The sequence below is a fragment of the Drosophila arizonae genome, chromosome X (assembly GCF_054131065.1).
Source record: "Drosophila arizonae isolate 15081-1271.41 chromosome X, UAZ_ARI_1.0, whole genome shotgun sequence".
NCBI lineage: Eukaryota > Metazoa > Arthropoda > Insecta > Diptera > Drosophilidae > Drosophila > Drosophila arizonae.
This window is the reverse complement of record NC_142927.1, coordinates 26,820,371-26,839,010: the sequence shown is the minus strand read 5'-3', so window position 1 is coordinate 26,839,010 and position 18,640 is coordinate 26,820,371. Positions and strand designations below refer to the sequence as shown.

At 37.6% G+C, this 18,640-nt stretch overlaps 1 protein-coding gene across 1 annotated transcript in view; it reads left to right on the top strand.

The window, feature by feature from the left end:
* The window catches only part of Smr (nuclear receptor corepressor smrter), a 62,389-nt gene that overhangs the window by 7,015 nt on the left and 36,734 nt on the right, over positions 1–18,640 (top strand). The window lies entirely within an intron of this gene.

The window sequence follows — 18,640 nt, the reverse complement described above, 5'->3', positions numbered from 1 at the left end:
TATGGCTACTATATAGTACATATATATTTATATTTATACATTACATATATATGTATATATGTATATATATAGCCGTAAACAGTGCAAAAGTCAACAATTGTATTGCAGGGTATTTAAGCGGCGCCTCTTTGCTTTGCCATTGAGTTCAAACTATTTGGACAGTTATAATTTATAACTGTTATACAGTTTAGTGTTATGCCGACTTGTCATGCAGTTTAAATCAAGCTGAAGTAAGAACAACAACAACAACAACAACAACCACAGCAGCAACTTTGACAATAACAACGCACACACTTATGCACACTTGTAGACACGCACACTCACACACACACACACACAAGCAGAGACAGAGAAGTACACATACGCATACACGCATACATTTTAATCGCTCTCGAACGGTCAAGGTTGCAAAATATTTAATGAGTCAAACGCGACGACGACAGCGACGCCAGCAGCGACGTCAACGTCAGCGTCCACGTTAACATCAACGTCAACGTTCAAGACTGACTGCGCTCGCTATCTGCTGCCTGCTGCTAGCTGCGCAGTCTTCCAGTTGTAGTTGTTGTTGTTGCTGTTGTCATTTTTGTTTATCGACCGGCACACAAACACACATGCATATACACATAAATAGAGAGAGAGAGAGAGTGAGAGAGACGCGCACACATGCAAAAAACAGTTATGTGCACTGCGCCCGCTGCGGCCGCTGCTGCTGCTGCTGCTGCAACTGATATCTCTCACATGTCTCTCCCTCTCTCGCTCTCTCCCCTCTCTCTCTTTTGCTCGCCGCATGCTTTGGGTGTCGTTGACGCGCGTCGTTCACCTCTCTCAGCACCGCACCGCCCCATCCCGCCCCAACTGCAGCTTGTTTTGTAGTTCATTTCATTATGCGCAATTGTTGCTATTGCTGCCGGCTAAAAAAGTTGAAGAAGCAGCAGCAGCAGAAAATGTATAGGCATAAGATAAAATAGCAATACAAACAATAATAATGATAATAGATAACAATGATAAGAGTAGTATAATAATAATATATACTACCATACTACTATATATGTACTACAATACTGCTATACATACTAGTATACTACTATACTACTATATATACTACTATATACACTACTATACTACTATATATGCTACAATAATATTACATATACTACTATACTACTACTAATATTATACTAATATATAGTTATATAGAAATATTTGTAATTAGCTGCAGTTCATATCCCACTTCTCTATCAATTTACTTGTTTATTCATATCAAAGCTCTCTCTCTCTCTCTCTCTCTCTCTCTCTCTCTCAGCTGTGCTTCAGCTCCACTAACTGCATTATTCCAGTATCAAGCAATATCTCTCGTGGTATATTAATTAACGTTACGTTACGTTACGTTAAGTTGCCCTTGAATCGCTGATTTTTAGGCTTAGCTCAAATGTTTCATTTCCTCTACTATATCAATTTAATTTGGTTTTGATACCTTTTCCTATAATCATTATCTTGAAAGCTTGAGCATTTACATTTACACACATACAGATAGGCCCCGATACGTATTTGAGAAGCCTCGATGGACTTTACCAATTATCGATTTTGATCGATAATACGGAACTGATACGAGCTATCGCTAAATAGAAAAAAGCTGATAAGCTCATACTGCGTATCATATATAGTAGGACTTGCAAGTCATTAGCTTTTGGGGATTATGACAAGGCTAGATGGAGAGTCGGACCAAGAATATATACATACATACAATAGAGCATTTGTCAAGCCTCCCTCTGCCTAAGATTCAGTTTAGAAAAACAATCGATTCAGGCTAGTTATTAGTGGGGCAGACCCTCTTCATGCTCTTCATGTTAGTATAAGTAGTATATAAGACAATTAGTTTATTCATATACCCAACTTATTATGCAATTTGATTGCAGTGTTCTATCTTCCATATATGTATATAAATTCCCTTTGAATTTTGTTTTTATAATTTTTTTCCCATCCGTCTGGGAGCCCCTTTGTTCGATTCTGAATTCAGCAGTAAATATTTCAAGTGAAAATCAGGTGTTTCATACCCTATTACTCAAACCAATCAAATTGCCACGCCTCGTCCCGCCCCTCCAAGAATTGCATAACGCAATGAATGTGCTTTTCAAGTGGTTTTGGATTCGGGTAAACCCCATCGTACGTTTCGTGCGATTTGCACCTTACTTTTACAATTAGAAAGAAAAAAAAAAAAATAATAAAAATAAATAAAAAAAAAAAATAAAAAAAAAAAAAAATAAAATAAAATAAAATAAATACAAAATACAAAAAGTGAACAAATATAATGAAAACCCCCAGATATTGTTGATTCTATATGGAGATATACAGAATAAAATGTGCTTAGATGCATTCAATTCGAATGACGACAGATAACGTAGAAATTTTCGCTCTATACAAAATTAATATAATAATACTAAAAATATAAGAAAATAGAAAATATGGGAATTTATTAGTTGAATAAGTTCTCTTGTAAAGGAAAAGTCTCTTTTAGATCAAATAGGCTATATCCAAAAAATAAATCTAATTTTTATAAAAATCATATGAATCTATTTATGTTTCTGAGCATATGTATATATTTTATGAATATATACGAGATAGTACTCTCTAAACGATTTGTTATAAGGTTATTTAAATGATGAAATTAAAACTGAAAGAGCTGTCGATTTTGTAAGCTACAATCAAACATTTCAAGTCTCTAGCGTTCATAGCTCAAGCTCTGAGATTCTGAGGGGTAGAGAAAAGGACAGGGCTAAATCCACTCAGCTCGTTCTGCATGTTACATACATTTTCAGCCACTTCCGATGGGTTCAGGGTATATCAAATGAAGAGTATGGGCATATGCCGCACAAACTTAATATGTATAAAAGTATATTTAAACGACTTCTATAGATATAGGATTAGGAATGGCAAAAAACAATTATTAATCGATTTTTGAATCATATGATAAATTGAAGCTACGTGAATATTAATTTCAACTAATCGATTAATCATTAATCAAATGATTTTATTTAATTTTTTTCTTGCTCAAAAATAAATGTTATTATTTATTTATTAAATCTTGAATTCAGAAACAATAACTTCGAAAGATATCATTAAATCGCCAATGACAGCACAATAATCGATTATTGTGTATCATATGATAAATCGTGTCATCACTAGATATAATATGATTTCAAGCAAAAGTCAAGTTATATATATATATATATAGGATATACGCTGATATATGTATACATGTATGAATGTATGTATGCATACAAATAGAGGTATATGAATATATAGATATGATCGTAATTTAGCATTTTCAGTGCTGCTGCCGACCTACCTCTATGCCGAAGCTCATAAGCAAGTGCAATCTCCAACAACAACAACAGCAGCAATAAAAACAATAATAATTAAATGCAAAATAACAGCAAGAATGCGCAACATCGCCGCTAGGTGGCGCTAAAAGGCATAAAACAGCAACAACAACAACAACAACAACGGCAGCAATAGTGCAGCCAATAAATAAAATGCAGATACGTAATGAATTATAATTAAAGAAAACGAAAACAGGCTATAGAAAAAAAAAAACAAAAACAATTGAAAAAAAAAAAACAAAAAAAAAAAAAAAACAATTAAATAAAATAAAAAATAAAGAAAAGCGACTGTCGAAGCAATTAACGGCGACGATGTCTATTTATAAGCGCAGCGACAACAATATAAATAATGAGAAACAAGATGATGATGATGATGAACAAGAGAAAGAAGCAGAAGAATCAGCAGCAACAGCAGCAGCAAAACAAATAAAATGCAGCGTGCGATAGAAAAATGCAAAAATAACGTGGGACGTAGACGCCAAGACTGATGAGAGACGGTGAGAGAGAGAGAGAGAGAGAGAGAGAGAGAGACAGAGAGAGAGGGGGGTGAGAGAGAGGGGGGAGAGAGAGAGTGGGAGAGAGGCATGCTAAAGGGCGGCAAATATGGAGGTGAAGACATAGTTGGCAACAGAGGTGGAGATGGATATGGCTGGCGTAGATGAGTGATAGTGATGGGGGCTAGGGGGGTTTGGGGCTTGGGGGGGCTTGGGTGTCGTCGGGTCGTCGGTTAGCTGCGCATTGTTCGCACTCATTATTAAATCACCTTCAACTGCAGTTTGCACTGCAACGACCTAGCGACAGCGACGCCAGCAGCGACGCCCAGTTGCATTGATGCCTAACAAAAGCTGACAAAACTGTCAGATACTTGAAATAGATAGACAGACGGATGCAGATACAGATGCTAAAGAGACGGGCATAGAAACAATTCAAATGGGAAATGTGCGACTCGTCGATCATTTCGAGTGTCCCAAATATACATAAATGCAGATATGTACACATACACCTATGCATATTACTCTTGTACATAAATAGAGAAACATTGATATGCAAGTACTACAGTTTATATTCGATTTCATGCAATTTGCGCTTAATATCGATAAATATCGAATGCCCAAGAGCCGCTGTTCTATCAAATTCAACAATCGAATTTATAAAAGCAAACTCAATTGTAGTTTTTCGCATGGAAAATAGCACAAGCATCATTTCTTTGCCTATCGATACATTTTTGCAGTGAACATCGATAAGGAAAATTTCAAATATTATCATTCAAATATTATAATTAACTATTATAATTCATCAAGCGAACGAGCATATTTACGAGCATGTTTCCTTAAATGACATATGTTGTGTTCATCGATATTAATCGATTCCCAAAGCAAACGAAAGCCACTTGTAATGCATTAAGTGAGATCAGCTATTTCAATAGTCATGCACTTACATTTATATATATTGAAGTGCAGTTCAATATTATTTCAGTTGTTATATAATATCAAAAAGCTGGCTATCGATAAATATCGATGTGCCTGTATGCATAGTAATAGTAATATTGATATAAGTGCGAGTGCCAAATTGTTATTCAAAGATATTTCAAACCCAATAAATCGATAAATATCGGTTTCAATCGAATTTGATCATATATCACATTTTCTCATATGAATGCAGAGCTAATTAATGTCTACAGGGTATATACTATAGTCAGCCAAGCTATGGTTGTGATCTTTGTTCAAGCTTTGCTATTTTTGCATTATTTTCTGTTTAGGATTGCGTGTTCCACTGACTCATGCACTGGACTCTAATAGTTGTACAATTACAATTGTTTTTTTGTTTTTTGTTTTTGCTTCTTCTTGCCTCTCTTTCTTTTGCTAGTTTACAGTTTGTCATGACAGCTGACAACAATCACAACAACAACAATAACAGTAACAATAACAATAACAATTGCGATATCTATTAACTGCGCCCAACATTTGTTCAAGTTCCCAAACATTTTCACATTTTTGATGGGGCCCCACAGCAATTACAATTTCTCGATAAGTTTTTGGTTCCATTGAATGTTTTATCGAGGCCTATAAATAGCAATGCATGTGCGCGTGAGTCGGTGTGAGTGTGAGTGAGTGTGCGTGTGTCGTATTTGGGGTATGACCAGCCCACAAATTGTAGTAATTAACAGACTTTGTCATCAATCGTGGCTGTCGTTTTAGTTGCTGTTGTTGTTGTTGTTCTTGCTTATGATATATGACCGCAATTTAGATCATCAGGAATACCGTGTGGACTACATATACATATGTACATACATATATGTAAGGCATTCGGTTTCGTTTTAGTTTCTGTTTATTTAATATTCTATAAATTTAAGCTCATAAAGTTGATGAGTTATTGCTCAGCAATCAATTCATTTGTGTATTCCTGGATAGTTGATCAGGTCAAAGACTTACGACTAGTTTTGTCGCTTGTTATCGAATAGTCGATTAACATTGATAAGATTAGAATTTAAGCTATCTATTGATTACTATGCATGTATGTATATCTGATATTCGAATATCAAATGTATCTATTGTTATATTACGTATTGTTATTGAATAATCGATAATCGATACACACATATACCTAGTAGGCATCAAGATATGAGCCATACTCGAACTGAAATTGGAATAATACCAATCGTGCAATCAGTTGACTCAGTTACAATATCATATTATATAATCATATTTCATGAAAATTCCATCCGACAATCGATTGATTAACACTCGCAGCACTTCATAAATTATATTATTTGTAATCCGTTCGTTCGTTTCGTTTTCGTCTTTGTTTGCTTTCGATAAGCGTTATCTCGAAACGAGATCTATGAATCAATCATTGCCATTCTATTATTATTAATATTTCAATATATACATTTACATATATAGCGAACCGTTCCTAATCAGCGTTGACGTTTTAACCTCAACTGCAGTGTCCGACTCTTTCGTCTGCGATCTGTCTGCGTCATTTCTAATCCCCAATCGCATTCCCATTCGCAGTCTCATTCTCATTCCCATTCTAATTTCTTCTATCAATGTCACACGTTGTCCGTATAAAGTGCTTAAGATAATTTCTGTTTATAATTGACTTTTCTTTAGATAGTAAAGTGCTTCAGATAATAGACTTTTCTTTAGATAGTGCAGTACGAGGCTAAACTAAATGACATTATCTGTGCATATAACTGAAATACTATGTTGGTTATATCACAACCTATATTTGGAACTTGTAGTCCCATGGTTGATGGAAGTTTTATGATTTGTTGTACTCAAAGTTGTAACTAATCGAGAACTTACAGATATACATTGATATATGGAGTCTTCGAGGTGTGGTAAACGACCTATATGATCTATTTAGTATAACATCTATATGATCTACTTGATATGCGAGCCATATGATGTATCAGCTCTACGATCTATCTTGTATAGTATCTCAGTTTCATATACGATATATCTATATATAGATATATATGATATATCTGCTATACGACCTTTATGATAGATCTGGTAAAATATCATGATCTTTATATACGATCTATCTGTTAAATAATCTGTATGATATATCAGATAGCATATTATAATCTACTTCATATAGGGTATTTATGACCTATTTGCTATATGCTCTATATGATATATCGGACAGCACATTATAATCTACTTCATATACGGTCTATATAATATATCAGATATACGATGTAGATTAGAGCTCTAGTAAAATATCATGATCATGATCTACCTTATATACGATCTATCTGCTGTATAATCTATATGATATATCTGGAAAAACATGTTCATCTACTTCATATACGATCTATATGATTTATTTGCTATATGATCTATATGATATATCAGATAGCACATTATAATCTACTTCATATATGGTCTATATGATATATCTGTTATTCGATTTATATGATATATCTGATAAAACATCATGATTTACTCCATATACGATCTATATGATCTATCTGATATACGATCTATTATAAACAATAGTGATCTAGATGATTTGTCATAATTTCATCAACTTTTAATACACTCTCTTCACTTTTGTAGAGTATCTCTGAATTGAGCGTAATTCAAGTGACTTCCAGCCATGTTTCCCGACCCTTCATTCTATTTATATTCTATTATAAACCTTGTTACTTGATTAGATAAGGCTTTTGAATAATAGTGTCAATAGCTGAGGCAAAAGCAAAAGGAGTAAAGAAATAATGTTAAATATAAAAAAAATAGAGTTAACCCGTTTTATAATTCGCACGAGGTTTATCAAAGTCTTTGCGTCTATGAGGGTGGCGGTGAGTGACTAGGGGAGGGGTAAAGTGCGAGGGTTGGGTTTGCTTGGCATGCCTAGGAACGCATGAAACATGTTTTTACGACCCAGATTAGATATGAAATACCCCACTGCTGCCGCCCCCACTGTGGGCACGCCTCTGTCTGCCTTGCAGCTGCGTTGTTTTCCCTGCCTCTCTTTCACATTTACTTCTTCATATTTTTTATGGTCTGCCTTTTCGATTGTGTTCAGAGCAGTTAATTTCAAACTAAAACGCGGCCATAAATCGCACAAAAATATAATCGAAATGTGCGAGCGGCAGGCCATGGGAATCGGGAAACGGGTAACGGGTAACGGGAGTCGTGATTCGGGTAAGGCCATAATGCAGGCCAGCTGCTGCTGCCAACGGGGCGGAGCGGGCAGTCAAAAGTTCAATGTACAAGAGAAGAGAGAGAGACAAAGACAGAGAGAGTGAGAGAGACAGATTGCATTACTCTTGTCTTGGCATCTCCTCATTTCATCTCCCCTCCTCTTCGCTCGCTTGTTTTGTGCCGCTGTCTAATGCAGCATTTGTAAGAATCAACCCCCTCAACCCCCTCCCTCCTCCTCAGGCTCCTTGTCTTTCGCTGAAATTTCGCAGTGTTATGTGAAAATTTGCATATGGATTTGCCAGAAGTTTGCAGTGGCAATCGAAGCTGTTATATGAGCATAACTGTTATACACATGCAGAAGTAATCATACGCATGTGTCTCTGTGTGTGTGTGTGTGTGCATGCACATGTGTAAGCTCAGTTATCAGTTTGCTGACCAAGTTCAGCACATGCCTCTGTCACTCTCTCTCACTCACACACACTCTCTCTCTCCCTCTCGTTTTGTATTACGCTGATGTCTCGTAATTGGAATACTTCTTTTTTGTATATATTATTATTTATGTTTGTTGTTGTTGCAATTTATTGCACATTTTTAATTTTCAAGCTGACGACGCGCAAACACAAATACTCGAAATACAACAACAACAGCAAGTGAATTGCTGACTGCCATCGAAACAGCTGTAAAAACAGCTGCAAGAGGAAATAATGCAAAAATAAATAAAATGGGAATGGGGGGAGACAAAGAAAAACAGAAATTTAATTAAGTAGTTAGAATAGACACTAGTATATGTACTAGTATATAATACATATATACATATACCATGTATATTTAATGTGTACATACTAGTATATGTATATATGTATATGCATATATGTATCTATGTGCATGTGTGTAGATGCATACAGTTGCACTATAGTGTTTTCAATTGGAATATTAATAAAGCATTTAAGCAAATGAAAAAATTCTATAAATATATAATAAATGAAAAGTTGACTTTTTGTAAAATATAATTACTATATATATAAAGCTATATATAATATATGTATATGTATTGTCTTTAGAATATACAATATATCTCTATATAGTTAACTAGAATTGTTAATTGAATAATTGATGTACATAACTATATGAAAAATTCCTGAAAAATTCCTTGTATATAAAATATAATTTTTATTCAATATACCTACATATATATTTAGCTAATCTATGTTAATTTATATACTCTTTATTTAATATATGTATCTATCTCTATATCTATCTATCTCTATATTAAATTTACTAAAACAAAACTCTTTTGCGTTTCTTTTCTTCTTTCTTTTAGTCTGTTCTTTATCCTTTGCCTTGGTCGACCTCTTTTATTTATTAACTCATCCTTCTACTTTTCCTTTCTTCTCCTTCTGCCTTTCCTTTAACATTCTTTTACGTATCGCATCTTATTATCCTTGTGTTTTTATCCTTGTCCTTTGCAATCTGTTTGTCTATTTCCTTTTCTCTTTTAAACTTTCCATTTATTGTTGCATACTATTGAAGGTCCTATACAAATTCTCTTCACATTTTGCTGCTTCTTCGTCCTATACAAATTCTCCTCACATTTTGCTTACGCTTTATTGTTCTTTCTTCCTTCCGTCTCCTCTTCTTCATTTAGTCTCTATTTCGCTCAGTTTTAGACTCGTAACTCCAACGAGTTCTTTGACTCTACAAAAAACGTGTTATGCCTGACAAAAGCTGCATGCTATAGCACATTAGATTGATTACCTCAAAGGTGAAGCGAATTTAAATTTCCACATCAAGAGAATAAATTGAACTGAAGTTGAGGCAATGAATAGCTTTGCATATGCTCTATGGAATGTTGTGGTTAATGCTGTAGCTAAATATAGAAATTAACACACACACACAGAGATACATTTGAGAGTGTGCAGGTGTAATTAAATGCGGAAGTTTTAGACATCAAACTAAAATGTTGGGAGCAAACGCTAAAGAGGCTAACCAGATGGCAAAGAGGACGTGCGAGGGCTGCCATGAAAGAGCTGAGATGAATAATAATAATAATAATATTTATCTTAATAATATAATATTATAAAATAAAATAAATAACAAGTAAGAAAGCTCTAGTCGAGACTGCTCGACTACGAGATCCCCTGAACCCTTGGAGCAATAGATATTTCAATAATTTTTCGCGTCTTTCAGCTTACACAAGAAACACGCACACACACACACACAGGCACGTACGCACACACAGGCACACATACACACATACACACACAAACGCATACACACACACATACACACACATACACAAACACATACACACACAAGCACCCACGCATAAACACGCATGGGCTGCAGTGTGCGCTTACTATGAGAACTTAATAGTTTAATAACTTTTTTTATGGACGTACGATCTTCATGAAACTTTCAGATTATGATTATAACATGAATATGCATGTAATTGCCAAAGCACAAGTCTCTAGTATTTGAAATACGCTTTTTACAAAAGTGAGGGTGAGGGGGTGAATTTAGAGGTGGGGGGTTAATTTTAACAAAAACCGAAATTGTATAAATTGCATGTAAGCATACATTAAAAATTTGGAGACTCTAGCAATAAAGGTGTAGAAGATATAATTTTATAACTGGTTTTCGATAAGGGTTTTTATCGATAAAAAAAGATCGGGATGAGTTATCGATTTTTAATGATAAACTTGATATGCGCGCTGTAATTACGGACATTCTAAAAAAATTTGAAGTCTCTAGCTCTTATATCTTCTGAAATCGACGCGTTCATACATACGGACAGACGGACAGACGCACAGACGGACGGACGGACAGACGGACAGACGGACAGACAGACGGACAGGGCCAAATCAACTCAGCTCGTCGCCCTGATCAAGAATATATATACTTTGTGGGGTCTGCCACGCCTCCTTCTGCCTGTTACATACATTTCAACAAAACCATTATACCCTGATTTCCCATTTTCAATGGGTTCAGGGTATAAATAGTTGTTGTTCAAGTTAAAGCGACAGTTGGAAGTCAATGAGCTGCATCGAGTGAGTGCAGCACGCCTAATTAAGCGTTATACTGTTATACTATTATACACATTGTGTAATTAGTTCAACTGCAGTGTTGATTAGTGCCAGGCGGGGCAGCTAATGCAATTAACCAACACTGCTATGCACAGTTGACTGACCACTATAAACAGTTGCATTCGATTGCAATGGAGGTTGTGCATTTGCCGCAGTGTTGCAAAATTTGGTGTTTACTTATTGGGTGTTATGGCCGAGCTTTAGCCTGAAGAGTGCTACAAAGTGATATAGTTAGAGATTATAATTATAGTCTTAACATAGGTTTGCCTCTACGTTTGCAGTGTTGGCTAAAGCTAATTTATGTTCATCAGGGCTGAATTTCTGTATATCCAGTGTTGGTTAAGAACAAAAAGACCATATTCTCCTTTTATAGTGTTGGCTAGTGCTAAATTCTGCATCCTCAGTGTTGGCTAAATCGTACATATGCATATGCAGTGCTCGTTAACGTTCACTTTTACCTATTTAGTCTTGGCTAAAGCGTATTTCTGCATCTTTAGTGTTGATGTAGGCCAAATATCGCATTTCCAGTGTTGGATAACACCTAATGCAATTCTGCATCTTGAATGTCGATGAAGGCCACATACCGTATATCCAGTGCTGGTTAATGTTAAATGCATTTCTGCATCTTTAGTTTAGGCCAAATACCGTATCTCCAGTGTTGGATAATGAGTATTTCTGCATTTTTAAACTCCTTATCTCCAGTGCTGGCCAACATTCAGTGTTAGCTGAAGCATATTTCTGCTTCTTTAGTGTCGATGAAGGCCAGTGCTGGCTAACGTTCTCAACGTACTTGGTTCAAGCAGCAAGGGCTTTTCGCATCTTTAGTGTTGACTAAAATCTATATGAACAAATACATATATTAGCTAATCTCTCAGCTGTTGCTTGTGAAAAGTAACCAAATAAACAAAACAAAAGATAAATATAAAAGCTGCAAATGAAACAGCAACAAAAATTTATTGCTGTAGAAAACCTTAAATTATTTCGACAGCGAAACGCTAGCAAAACAAAACGAAGCGAAACAATGCAATGGAAGAATTGCAAGACAGCTACGTTTAAAGTTGCTAAAGCTGTTTCTCTCTCTCTCTCCCTCTCTCTCGCTCTCTCTCTATCGGTTTCTCTCTCTCTCTTTCTCTCTCTCTGTCTCATCTCTGCCCCTCGTAGTTGCTTTACTCTCTTCTTCTTTGCTGCATGCAACGCCAATTAATAGCGAATTGTTTGTGAAGCCCAATCAATTGTGCGAAGAAGACAGCAGCAGCGAAAGAGTGAGAAGGAGATTAATGAGAGTAATGATGATAGGGGCACATAGTACGTGTATATGTGTGTGTGTGTGAGTGTGTACATAATACATTATTGAATTGCTTAGTATAAAGATAATATAATCCTATTCTATTCTATCTCAATCCTCTAGTATTGTGCGAAACAAAAGCTGATTTCTCAATAGAATTGAATGGGATTTACGTGTGCTTTGTGTTGTGTCGCATGTATCTACAGCAATATACATATATACATACATCTCCTTCCCTCATCTCTCTCTCCCTCTCTCTCTCTCCCTCTCTCTCTCTCTCTCTCTCTCTCTCTCTCTCTCTCTCTCTGTGTGTGTCTGTCTATCTCTCCCTATGTCAATTCTCGCTCTATGTCTCTGTGTTTCTTTGAAACCTTTCAAATTACCAAATGTAAAGGCGACATCGCCCCTACCCATAGCCCCCATGTGCAATTCCATGAATGAAGCTTCCCATTTGGGCGCGCCAGATGAGATAAGATATGAATGCCCGCGACGAAGCTTTGAATACTAAATTATAGTATTTTCTTTTAGTTGGTGCTAGGCGGGAGGGGTAGATGCGGAGTGGGGGAGTGCGGGATATACCAACATATACATACATACTTATCTGCTTGGGAGTGAATGAAGCTTATGTGCTAAAAGCCGTTCTTTCATGTTGGAAACACGATTTAAGTTTTGAATGCTGGATTTACATATAAAGCGTTCTTTAGACAGCGTTACGCAGTTGTAGTGTTGCATAACGTTAATGTAAAGTTGCTTGTTATTGTTCAGACTGTAGTCAGTAGAAGGTGCTTGGAATAGGGAATATTCGTAGAACAATTAATTAATTTATGGCATTTACAGTGTTGGTTAATCTATCTAAAAGAGCAATTTTTCGCATGTGACTCTGCATACAAAAATATATGGCATATATATTTGCTGTGTTAGTAAATACTGGTAGACAAAATTTGCTAAAATGTTACAGTTGTTGTGTTTCAGTGTTGGTTAATGATTTGTGAAGCTATATTTAGTATTTTACTGTCAATTACAGCATTGCAATTTGTAGCTCTCGTCTCACTGTCTCTTAAAGTATTTGCAATCGAGTTCATGTAGTGTTTAGCAACTCAAATATACAACAGTAGTGTTGAAAAGCCCATGAACCAAGTCAAATTACATGTATTGTTGTATTGGTCAATTTTGAACAAGGTATTTGCTGACTTTTCAAGAGCAGTTAGGCTATTAAGGCCTGACTACACTAACAGCAATAGAGTTTACTGTTGCCAGTGTTGGAAAGCTGCTTAAGTTACCTCCAAAGAGCACATTGAGTCCGACTAAAGAAGTCTTGGGGTCGCCGTCCAGTTGCTCAGCCAACTTTGATCAGAATACCTTTTACAACACTGTCGATTCCAATGAGCTGAGGCCAAGGCATAAAGTTTTCTTAAAGTGCTGGCAACAAAAACTTTAACAAAAATAAAGGCAGTTAGCAGAAGGGGGCGGAGGCAGGGTGGCCAATTTTATACTTGGCTGCGCACTGCTGCAGCTGACCCAAACTGCTATATAGCTCTCTCTCTCTCTCTCTCTCTCTCTCTTTGTCATTCGCTCCCTCTCTTGGGTGCTTCCCTTATGTCTCATTTATCTTATGTATCTGCGCTCTCTCATTCTCTTCTATTGCGTCTAAGCCTCTTAAGCTGTTGGTAGTCTCAGCCGCAAATTAAATTTCCAGTTCAACAGAAATTTAATGGCACACAGGGTGACACATGGCCACACAGGGCACATGGCACATGGCACAGGGTGTAACAAACACACACACACTCTCACACACAATACACAGACAGAATGAAAGTTTGTTTTTAAAGTTGTTTTCTCGTCGCCGCAGTTACTCCCATCTTTTTGGCTCTCTACGTCTCTCTCAGTCCAACTCTCTCTCTCTCTCGCTCTCTGTCATTCTCTGGCAGGAAGAGTTGCCCAGGATAATAATCAGCCATGTCGGCACACAAAGTGCACCTACCTACCTAACTCAACCAACTCATCTAGCTACCTGGCTGTCTACCTTACCAGCTGCTGTCCACGCCCCTGACTCAGTTTGCGGGGCGAGCGAGTGGGGCGGCGGGGGTCTAGGGTGGTTGGTTTTCTACATTCATAACAAGGCATGTCCGTTGTCGCCCTTCCTTGTGTACCTTCGCTCCCGCTGCTGCACACACGCGGGGCCATACGTAACCGTTAAAAACTCTGCAAAAACACACACAGAAAATCGATAAATTTTTGCACTTGCCAAAGAGCAGACGCCTGGGCATGGACCGCTGGGCGATGGGTGGGGCAGGCAGAGAGTGGCAGATGGAGAGTGAGTGAGAGAGAGAGAGAGAGAGAGCAGGAGAGGGAGCACGGCAAAGGGAGGGCAGGGTTGAATGTGAGAGAGTTGTTGCCTCAAGCTTCTGCTGCTTTTACTGCGTTGTAGCGGCATTTGCCTTCAGGACAACTTAACGGTTGTTGTTGTTGCCGTTGCTGTTGCTGTTGCTGCTGCTTCTTCTCATTTCGCATTCGCCTCTGCACACAGTTTGGCTCGTTGTAAGTGTGTGTGTGTGTGTGCCTGCCCTTTGGCTGCCCTCGCTGTTAGTTTTTCTTGTATGGCGACTTTTATTTTATATATGCCACTCACACACACACATACACACACAGGCATGCATATATACTTACATACACACACACACACACACGTATATGTACATGCATATATGTATGTATCTGTATATAGCACATGCAATGTGGCTCACAGGCGTGGCTGTTGAATGGGCCGCATTGGGTGGCGCTGCTCGCAAGGATGCTGCCAGTCGACGCACACACACACACACATTTATATATGTATATACATGCATACATTGCATTTGCACAGGCACATAACGGCACATGTGGCCTGTCTCAGTGGCGCTGCCAGCGTCGCAGCTGCTGCGCAGCCACTTTTAAACAGAAATGCAAAACAAAAACAGAAAACAAAACAAACAACAACAACAAGAAAAGAAGTTGTTCAAGCTGCAAATTTTAATTATTTGTTGATGTTGTAGTTGTTGTTGTAGTTGTTGTCGGTGTTGTTTCTGGCGCAACTTTAAAGCCCACGCAAAACATAGATGTTAAGAGAGAGCGAGAGCGAGAGCGAGCGAGAGAGCCGACTTGAAGAGCGTCAGCAACAGAGCTTATTAAAAGCAAAGCTCTTTTCGTAGTTTTTGTTTTGTTTTGAGTTTCTTCTTCTTCTTCTTCGTTTTGCTGTTTGTGTCCATTAAAGTTGCATTTTCAACCGGGGATGGGGCAAGTGAAAATAGATTAAAATCAAATTGAGAGAACAGAGGAAAAACGATAACTGACAGCAGCAGAAAGAAAGTTCTTTTTGCAATTTGTTGTTGTTTTTCAATTTCTTTAGCTAATGCGTCGAAAAGCTTTTCCATGTGCTCGAAGCTGGACGAAAGAAAACAAAAACACGCGCAAAAGTAATTAAAGCAAGTAAATACAGAGTGGAAGTCTTTGATAACAAAAGAGAAAATTGAAATAGACATGTAAAAAATAAATAAATATATATACATATATAGTAAATACATACATACATATATCTATATCTTATGTCTAAGTAGAAAATAATAATCAATGAAATGGCATATTAAATGGCTCCTAAAGTTAATTAAATATACCTTAGAAAATACAAATGAAATTCGATAAGAGACAAGCCAGAAATGCGAATGGCATAGAAGGGAATGCCATGGCAGGGAATGGAATGCCATGGAATGGAATATTAAATTGCAAATAGAAAGCTATTTTATAATTAAAGCCTTATGCAATCAATAATAAACGCACACGCATACTAATTCACTATCTCTCTCTCTCTTTCTCTTACTCGTTGCAGGTAAGCCATCAAAACGAAAGAAACTCGAAGCTGGCAACTCGAAGCTTGCAACTCGAATTCAAAGGAGCTCGCAAATTGGCAATCGTTGGCAACGCGGGCACAGGCACTGGGCAACGGGGGGTAGCAACATCGTGGTGTGATTGCAGACGAAAGGAAATCTGTGTGTGTGTGTGTGTGTGTCGAGTTCTCGGGGGTGCGAGAGGCTCAATTTCATTTGCATGCACACATTGTATGTACAGATGTGTGTGTGTGTGTGTGTGTGTGTATTGCTGTAGGTCGATATGATTGATGAGAAATGGCAGCTAGCAGCAGCAGCAGCGTCGACGTCGTCATCGTCGCTTGATTTTAAAGCTGAATGAGCCAGACAGAAGCCGCCGTCGCCAACGCCGCCACAGCACATATACACAAACATATTTATTTATTTGAATGTGTGTGTATGTGTGTGTGTGTGTGTATGAATGAGTGTGCAGTGAGGGGGTGGTAGCGCAGCTTTAAAGCGTGCTGTTGTTTCGCATGCTTCATTCTTTAAAAATAGCTATCACTGAAGTTTGGCAACGCCGCAGCTATGCATTCCGCTGCTCTGCGCAACGTCGCTAAACTCTGTCTATCTATCTCTCTCTCTCGCTCTGTCTATGTGTCATTATTATTTAATGAATTAATAACCGACCGAGCTGTGTATGCGGGTGTCTGTTTCTCATGGCTACCCCTCCCACTGGCGACAACATTTGCCTGACGTATGTGACGTTCGCTCTGTCGGGTCAAACGCGTCGCACGCTAATCACAACTCAAACGCAACGGCCCAAGCGTCAGCAGCTGCGACGCAACCGTTTAAAAAAGATATTTTAATAATGACGGCTGACTTGGGGTGGATTATGGCATAGGCCGCAGCAGCAGAAGTAACAGCAGCAGCAGCAGCGAACGAACAGCAGCGGCAGCAGAATGGCTGATGTTGCTGCTTAACATGTTCGTCGTGCACATGTTGCGGCAACATGTTGCCGCAGCACGCTCGATGTTGCCGTTCGCCGCACACATGTTGCTCGAGCATGTCGAACTGTTATGCTGCTGTGTCGCACTCGCTCGCTCACATACACAGGCGCACACAGCTCACGAAAACGAGCAGCGTAGCTATACACTCGCTCTCTCGCTCATTTTGGTCGCTTCACATTCGCACCGCAACGTGTGCAACATGTGTGAAGCTGTCGGCCGGCCGGCCGGGTTCGTGTCCTCAATAAATATGAAGAGGCAGCATTAAGGCGCATCGCTCAAATGCAACTAATAAATTTTACATTCTATGCAAATTGATGCGCGCTGCACTCGGATTAGCGTAGATTGGCCCAGGCGTGCACAATGGGGTCAAACCTGTTTAGCCACTTCATAAAGCCATCATCATCTTAAGCTGGCCTTCAAACGATTACTGAATGCACCTGCTGGCTTAAGATATACAAACACAAAAAAAAAAAAAAGAAGAAGAGATAAAAGGCAGGAATGTCTGACGAAATTGCAAAAAAAAAAAATTTTGTTGAATTTGGATTCATCTGTAGCTTGATTGGTTTTAAGTATGTTGGAGGAGAATTGCGTTGAATTCTTTATAACTAGGTTCATTTGAACTAGTTAACTCAGTCAGTCCGAACTGTGTGAACTAAAGAACTAATTCATTGTTCACTTTATTATTTAGTTATCTAGGCTTAAGTGTTTTTGATATCAAAAGTTCATGAACTATTCGTTCCATTGGCATATACAACAGAGTGAACTAGTGCTGTTCATTATATGTAGTTCGTCATTAGAACTTATTCAGCCAATCAATGTAAGCTAAGGAACTAATTCATTGTTCACATAATTGATTCGTTTAATTCAGGGTCAATATTAATAACATTGATAGTTCATAAACTATTGGTTCTTTAGACACAGACTGAACTAGTGCTGTTGGTCATATGTAGTTCGTTGTTGGAACTTATTTAGTCAATAAAATGTAAGGAGCTAATTCATTGTTCACTTGATGGCTTAGTTTAAATCTATGGTAAATTATCAATAATATTAATAGTTCATGAACTAGTGCTGGTCATATCTAATTAAGCTATGTAGTTCACCAACGGAACACATTCAGTCAAACAGTGTGAAACTAATGCATTGTTCACTTGATTGTTAAGTTTAGTTCCAAGATCAATTATTTATTAATATTTTTAGTAGTTCATAAACGAGCGAACTCTAAATGGTCATATATGTATTAGGTTAAATGTTATAGCTCACAGCTGGAACTAATTCACTAGCCTACTTAGTCAAAACAGTGAACTATAGAACTAATATAAATTTATTTAAAAAATGTTGTCAATTGCTCATGAACGATTCGTTTAATAGCTCATGAACCATTAGTTCAA